Genomic DNA, 8,510 nt, shown 5'->3' with positions numbered 1-8,510 from the left:
TTGCATTTCCCTGATGATTAAGGATGTTGAACATTTTTTCAGGTGCTTCTCAACCCTTCAGTATTCCTCAGTTGAGAACTCTTTGTTTAGCTCTGTACCCCATTTTAATGGGGTTATTTGAATTTCTGGAGTCCAGCTTCTTGAGCTCTTTGTAAATATTGGATATTAGTCCCCTATCATATTTAGGATTGGTAAAAATCCTTTTCCACTCTGTTGGTGGCCTTTTTGTCTTATTGACAGTATCTTTTGCCTTACAGAAGCTTTGCAATTTTATGAGGTCCCATCTGTCAATTCTTACAGCACAAGCTATTGCTATTCTGTTCAGGAATTTTTCCCCTATACCCATATCTTTGAGGCTTTTCCCCACTTTCTCTTCTATTAATTTCTGTGTCTCTGGTTTTATGTGGAGTTCTTTGATCCACTTAGACTTGAGATTTGTACAAGGAGATAAGAATGGACCTATTTGCATTCTTCTATGTGATAACTGCCAGTTGTGTCAGCATTATTTGTTGAAAATGCTGTCTTTTTTTCCACTGGATGGTTTTAGCACCTTTGTCGAAGACCAAGTGACCATAGGTGTGTGGGTTCATTTCTGGGTCTTCAATTCTATTCCATTGACCAACCTGTCTGTTGCTGTACCTGTACCATGCAATTTTTATCACAATTGCTCTGTAGTACAGCTTGAGATCAGGCATGATGATTCCACCACAGGTTCTTTTATTGTTGAGAATAGTTTTTGCTATCCTAGATTTTTTGTCATTCCAGAGAATTTTCAAATTGCCCTTTCTAAATCTGTGGAGAATTGAGTTGGAATTTTGATGGGAATTTCATTGAATCTGTAGATTGTTTTAGGCAGTATAACCATTTTTACTATATTGATCCTGCCAATCCATGAGCATGGGAGATCTTTCCATCTTCTAAGATCTTCTTCAATTTCTTTCTTCAGAGACTTGAATTTCTTATCATACAGATCTTTCACTTCCTTAGTTAGAGTCACCCCAAGGTATTTTATTCTTACATTTGTCTTTCACCATCTAGTTACCTCTGGTGTTAGTTGTTCTGGCTGTCTCTGGCTGGAGCTTTCCTCCTGTGATTCTGTTAACCTCTGTCAGCTGTCCTGGGATTCCAACTCTCTCCTGAGTCTCAGTGGTCAGAGTACTCTCTGTAGGCCACCTCTCCTTTGGTGGGGAAGGAACACAGAGGTCTGGAGCTCAGATATGTTTCCTGGGTGAAGATGAAGGCCAGAAACAGGGCCTGTCCCAGAAGGTATGTTGCTTCTGCAGTCCACAGGCTCTCCTGTGCAGATGTCTTGGAAACAAGACTTTTTAATACATATAATGTATGTATTTAAACTTATAAATGTTTCAGTTGAGAGCAGACTAAAACTTGGGGTATCTAGGACTTGATGAATAATACTTTGATATGATACCAAGTGGATCAGACTTCAAAACTCTAACCTTTTGCTTTGTACAAGAGTCCATGGAGAGTTAGGCCCATTTGAGCACTACATTCCAGTGGAAAATCTCAAAAGTCCAATAAGAGGGGAACATTCAGTCACAAAAATACAGGAACAGCATGCAGGAGCTGTCTAATTGAGACAGAAGGAAAGATGTTCACATCAGCCTCAGGAGAAGCAGAAGATCAGAGCGATTCATACCATAAGCCTGTTAGAACAGCCCAAATACTAACTACTAATACCAAGTACTGGAAAGATGTGGTGATGGGACCTCTATACCATGATAGTGAGTATGCAAGGTATATGGAGAGTAGCTGACAGTCTTTTAAAAGATGATACAACATGATGTGAGACTCAGAAGACAAATTGTTACGCACTTAACACACACACAAAAAATGAAAACTAAATAACAATCATTTATGAGAACCTTGTTTTTAGTAGTCCAGACTTAGAATTATCAAGTGTGTCTTGGCAAAGAATGGCCTGTGGCATATTCCTCTGTATTCTCTAATATAAACAAAAAGCTTGAGTAACTTAACAACTTCAATTATCTTACGGCCATTATGCAGTGTGGAAAATGGTAAAATTTCACATGCTGTGTAATCCCCCGTAGATAATTTTCTTTAAACTACAAAATTATAGCAGCAGAGAGGAGCTGAGGAGTTTTAAGATCCTGGATGGCAGGATGACTTTTTTTCGAGCAGGGGAGAAAGTTTTCATGATGGACTAACTTTATTTCAGGAGTCAGCCTTGAGATTGACTAACTGAAGAATGAGCCTCTGTGATTTTCAGATAGAATAAGTTAAGGCAATGATACTTTCAGAGATATCATCAACTATAAGAGAATGAATTCAGTACAAACTGATGTGAAAATAAGAGATTTTATGTTCATCTAATGACAGTAAGATATGAATGGAGAGGAGATTTATGTGAAAATATTCATGGAGCTTTGAAAGGGCCAAGTTACATACTCTGTTATTCACCAACAGGTAATCTATGAAAAAAACATTTGAACAATTGCCATAGATTTGCATGGCTCAGACTAGTAACAGTAGTTAAGAAGAATAAATCTTTTTCTTAAGAAGAGACTTTGTGTTTACTTCATGTGAGACATAAGTTAAAAAACTATATAATCATATTTGACTTTGTGGAGAAAATTTTTGTAATTTACTTCCATTCCTGTTACATAAGTTTCTATAGAAATAGTGAATGTCAGCCCTTGGTCTTTAAAGCACACTATTCCCTGAAAATTCTTAGAAACTGATTGCTGTTTCAGATGGTTGCTGCTGAGGTATAGAGATTATTATTTTCATATCCCAATATTTTATTCTCCAATCTTAATGAAATTCTTTGAGTTAACTTTTCAAGGATACAATATTCACTTCTTAATTCTGAAGATATCATTTCTCATTTACACCAGATCAGATAATAGTTGACTATGTTTTCTTTAGTCACATAGGCGAATACTGCCATCTAAATGGTCAAAGCTGTGGCCTTGTGTACATACAACTGATGAGAATGCTTGGATTAGTTTTCTATGAGAAAGCACTTGTATTGAGATAAAGACATATATTCTATTATAATGAATATCACCTACAAATTTATGAGTTAATGTTTTATACAGTGCTGAATTTACCAAAAAATTTCAACACATATGTACAATTATGATATTTCTTCTATTTATTAGCATGAATTATTTAAAGGCCTTTTAATGTTTAACCACTGTAGAATGAATTAGTGCTAGAACGAATGTGCCAGGGTTCATTCTGTGGCTACTATTTCACTTAGACTTTGGTCCATCAGTTATTAGGAACATAGATTGGAAAGTTTTTTTCTTATCATCTATGCAGTTTTGAATTATCTATCAAAGCATAAGCCTACTTACTTAATAAAAAGTGTTATAAATGCTGGAGTAATATATATGATGTTGGAATTATTTTTCTCTTTGAAGTTTTGCTGAAATGCTGGACTGGATCTCTCTGACACCTAGCCATGTTGCTACAGTCTTCTATAAGAATTTCTTTGGCATACTTAACTTGGTTTAAACTGAAATTAATGTGTCAAAATCTATTTAGAGTGTGAATTTCTATTTCTTGTCTGTCATTTTCCTTTTACAGGAGAGTTTTTGGTTATTTTGGCAAAGAGATACTCCTTGTATCTCTTAGGTCATGGTACATTTTAGCTTTTAAGCTTTAAAGTATCTGTGCTTCCATTCCTAAAGTTTGCATTGTATCCATTTTATTTTATTTCCAGTTTCCCATTGTATGTTTGCCCACCACTTAACATTTTTTATACTACTAAAGTACTTTTTATAAATGCTTTTTATACAAAACTGGGACTTGAATTTGCTCTATGGAACTACTTAAAGGTTCTTTACCAAGCACACTGAGTAAGCTGGTGTTTATTTAGAAGGTTACAGTGTCAGCATTATTTTTGTTATGTTTGTAATATATTTAATTTATTTATTGAGCTTTCCTTTTTGGGGGGTTTATTCTGTTTTCTATTTTTAAGAAGTTCCTTTGGATTTTTTTAATGAAAGGATTGATATTTCATTATAGAGATGCTTCTGCAATCTCTTCTTTATTTACCCTAGTTCTTTATTTGCTACTCTTCCAACTTCAAATTTAATTTTTAAAATTTTACATATTTTAATGTAACAATCAATGAATGTATTCTTACTTTCTCCCCTGTATTTCCTTTCATTGATGTTTTTCTTTTATCTTAGAAATATGTCTCGAAAAAACAAAAAAAAAAAAAAAAAAAAAGAAATATGTCTTTGTTTGGGTTTCCAAGACTAAATATCATACAATAAGGGGGTTATAGTCTTATAAGATAAACAACAAAGCCATAAAGCTATATTAGGTATGTGGCAAGGGCCTGCTCCCTGCCTGTCTTGCTGTTTGAGTCTCCACTGGTGGAAGGTCAAAAGGCTCTCCTGCATGCATTTGTAAGAGTACCAATCCTGTTTGTAAGGTATCTGTCTTCGTGCCTATCTACCTTCTGAAAATCATCCCTCCTAACATCACCTTGTATTTGCACATATGAATCTGAGAGAGGCATAGACAGTCATGGGGTAACATGTATCAATTAATCAAGTCATCATCCTCTTGCTAGAGTTTGTGAATAATCTCTCATCTGGATAAAGTGAATGCTTCAATGAATCTCCTGGTAGACGCGTGTCAACATTGTAAGTGTTATTTGCAATCTTTTACATTTGTAGCTATTTTCTGTGCCCTTATCCTTGGAATTCAAAGAATATTTAGCAGAATATAAAATTTGTTTTCCCTTGTGTTAATAAGTTTCAGAAAACTCAATTCCCAAAAGGTTTGGAATAAATTAGATTAACTTTCGCTTGTAAATGATTATTGTATCTTTGAGTTACTTACACTGTATTGGAGAGTCTTGGTTTGTTTTATTTGTTTGAAAAGCTAGTCCTTTGTCTCCTTGCTTTGCATGTGTCTCTGAGGAGTCATTTGTCAACGAGATTTGTTCTTCTTGATGGACACCTTTCTTTTTCTGAGCATTGAAGACACTCTTCTTGTCTTTAATGTCTAATCAGTTCTTAAGGTACAAATTTCAAGATTTCACTATTTAACATATGGAGATAGTCTTGGCATTGAAGCCCACCAGAGCCATACAAACACACAAATCCTAAAAGAAAATCTTTATTGCAGGCCAATAGCTACATAGGGAAAGTGCCTAATTCATGCAGCCCCAAGCTTTATATACACAACAACCACAGGCTGATTCTCACAATTTAGTTATCAGAAGCACAGCTACGTAAGCCAAAAGCAAGGTTAATAATGTAGGAGCTTCCTTGGAACTGTGGACTAGGTCTAAGGGGTTGTCTTCGTTTCCATTTTGGTGGGGTTTGGGGCCTATATGCTGTATTTTAAGGTCAGAATGGTGTCTCTTACATGGGGACAATTTTGCTAAGATCCAGTAAACTGTTAAAATAGAACATTTATTTGCAGGATAATTCCTTCAATAGTTTCAAATACTGATTCTATTCTCCTGATTTCCTTTCAATGATTCTATCAATACTTTTGAAGAAACAGAGTGGTTAAATTCTTTTAAGATTTATTATAGTGACTGTAGTTATGATAATTTGATATTGATACTCATGGAAGGAGGCACAGAGACAAAGTGTGGACTGAAAAAAATGACCATCCAGAGTCTGCCCCACCTGGGGATCCATCCCATATACAATCACCAAACTCAGACACTTTTGTGAACACCAACAAGTACTTACTGACAGAAGCCAGTTATAGCTGTCTCTGGAGAGGCTCACCAGTGCCTCACAAATACAGAGGTAGATCCTCACAGCCTACTATTGGACTGAACACAGGGTCCCCAATGAAGGAGCTAGAGAAAGGACCCAAGAGCTGAAGGGATTAGCAGCCCCATAGGAAGGGCTCCAGAGCTCCCAGGGATTAGGTCACCATCCAAAGAGTATACATGGTGGGACTCATGGCTCCAGCTGAATATGTAGCAGAGGATGGCCTAGTCGGTCATCAATGGGAGGAGAGGCCCTTGGTCCTGTGAAGGCTCTATGTCCCAGTGTAGGATAATGCCAGGGCTAGGAACTGGGAGTGGGTTGGTTGAGGAGCAGGCAGAGGGGCAATGGCTTAGGGGGTTTTTGGAGGGAAAACCAGGAAAGGGAATAAATAACATTTGAAATGTAAATAAAGAAAATATCTAATAAAAATGATGCTAAATTTGTCAGCAGTTCAAGTCCATAAAATGATGACTGAAAAGAAAACTTCTGATAAACACACAATGAATGTGGTTCAGCAATACAAAACAGGAGGGCTCTCTAAAACCTTATGCAATACAAAAGAGGTAGAGACACAGACAGGGATATAATGTATGATGTCATGTGTATCTGAACATAGCAAAAGCAAATCTAACCTCTGAGGATGAAAAGGTGTGTTTATACTCAGCCAGGTTGGACTACCAGGGAGGAAGCATAACTGAAGTCTCTGTAATAATTATTCTATATTTTTTACAACAGGGATTACATTTATTAAAGTCATCACTCTCACTGAAAATAGATACAAGTTTTAGAGGTATGCTATGCAGCAAGAGAATAGGCATGCATGATGAAAATATGCCTCTTATCTATTAAAGGGTAGAAAGGAGGGAGAGAAAGGAAAAGGGAAGGAGGAATGAGAGATGGGGAGATAGAGGGAGAAAGAAGTAGGCAGGAGGGAGAAAGGGAGGGGTAGAATGAGGACTATAGAAAGTTATTACAAAGCTTCAATTCGCATCATCCCACTGCACAAGGAATATTAAAAACACCAACGGTAATAAATGTGAGCTGTTACCACCATCTTTAACACCAAAAGCAGCAGAAAGCCACTTCTGCCATTCACTGTCCTCGCTGTTTTATTCATAAAGTTTGTTCACTTCTTTGGAATGCTCAACAGAGCAGCACAGCATGCTTTGGTCATCATGCCAAGCACACCTTCTCTACTGCTGTGGTTACTCATACGCTCGAGTCTGCAGGTATTAGCTGCTTTGCAGCTATGCTAATATGTTTCCTTTTACTCCTTTTCAGCTGTTGTCAGAGGGTGTTTTTCTACTTCAGACAAGTGAAAGGTCCAAACTTCTCTTATTTTGAAGTATGCTAAGGGCTCACCTCATGATTTTCTCTCTCATGCCTCCTGTTTTGGTACATCTGTCATGCACACTGATGCAATTTTGCCTTGAGGGAAACTAAACATCTTGTTCTAAGAACATTTGGATTGGAAACATCACCAAATTTGAAAACATAACCATATGTGTCTGACTTCTAAAGACTAGCAATGGTCTCAAACAAAACAGAGGTTTTCTGCAATATAACCAGTGAATCTTGAACAGGCTTTGTGATTCTTAATCAGGACTACTAAATGTCTATCAACATGTTATACCTAGTCAGACTTGGGAGTAGATTGATGTCTGAGCACAGTTGTCTTTGTTTGTTGCCAAACAAATGTTATTACTCCACAGGAGCTCCATATGAGCACCTTCATTTCATGTTGTCTCATAGCCTTGTGTGTGTGTGTGTGTGTGTGTTTAACTTTGCTGTCTTCACACTGGTTCTCAGGTTTCCTCCTTAGGTAGCTGTCGCTCAGATATGACTAGAATATACTCACGTAGTCTCATTTTAACTTGATTGCCTCTTTGAAGGCCTCACCAGTGGTCATGTTCTCACTCTGGGGTTTATTTCTTTAGCAGATAAAGTTTTGGAATAATTAATTCATTTCAGAACACACAATCTCCCATCTCCTTCCACAGAGTCTATGGGTCCACAGGTCATAAGTGGATTTCCTGGGAAGAAATTGTGATTGTCCACAATATTCTGACAGATCCTTTCTGCAGAGGGCTATCAGATATCTTTACAATCTCTTGTTTTCTCAAATGTGGAGTGTATACATACATTGGAGGCCACTCACCTAAGCAATTTGGAAATATCTCAGTGTATGTAACTTCAGCCAGCTCCAAGATGTGAGGAACAGCTGAGAGGAAATTACTAGCTTTTTACGTAAAGGCCTTATAGGGCTTAGCACTTCATCTTATTTGAGACTATGCTAACATTGTCTGGTCAGAGTTGCCACAGCTGGATCTATCAAAAAGAATTCCATCCATAGACTGGATGCCTCCAGATGTCAGGCAACTATTTTTAAAGAGCAACTACCTTCTGCAATGAAAGCTCAGACATGTGGTTTACATTTGAGTTAATCTTCTCACCCATCTGCCCACAAAAATGGACACACTTTATTGTGTATTTCTTAAGCTCACATTGGGAATATGTGTTATCCTAGAATGGGACAATAAAAGATACAAGAAAGCATGTTGCTTAAGTCAAACAGATGAGTCTTGCTTTTTTTTTTTTTTTTTGGGGGGGTGTAGTCTTTATTTTTTTTTTTAATATTTTTATTACATATTTTCCTCAATTACATTTCCAACACTATCCTAAAAGTCCCCCATAGCGCCCCCCACTTCCCTACCCACCCATTCCCATTCTTTTGGCCCTGGCATTCCCCTATATTGGGGCATATAAAGTTTGCAA

This window comes from Mus caroli, chromosome 4 (assembly GCF_900094665.2).
Source record: "Mus caroli chromosome 4, CAROLI_EIJ_v1.1, whole genome shotgun sequence".
In the NCBI taxonomy this organism is placed as follows: Eukaryota; Metazoa; Chordata; class Mammalia; order Rodentia; family Muridae; genus Mus; species Mus caroli.
Note: the sequence above shows the minus strand (reverse complement) of the source record.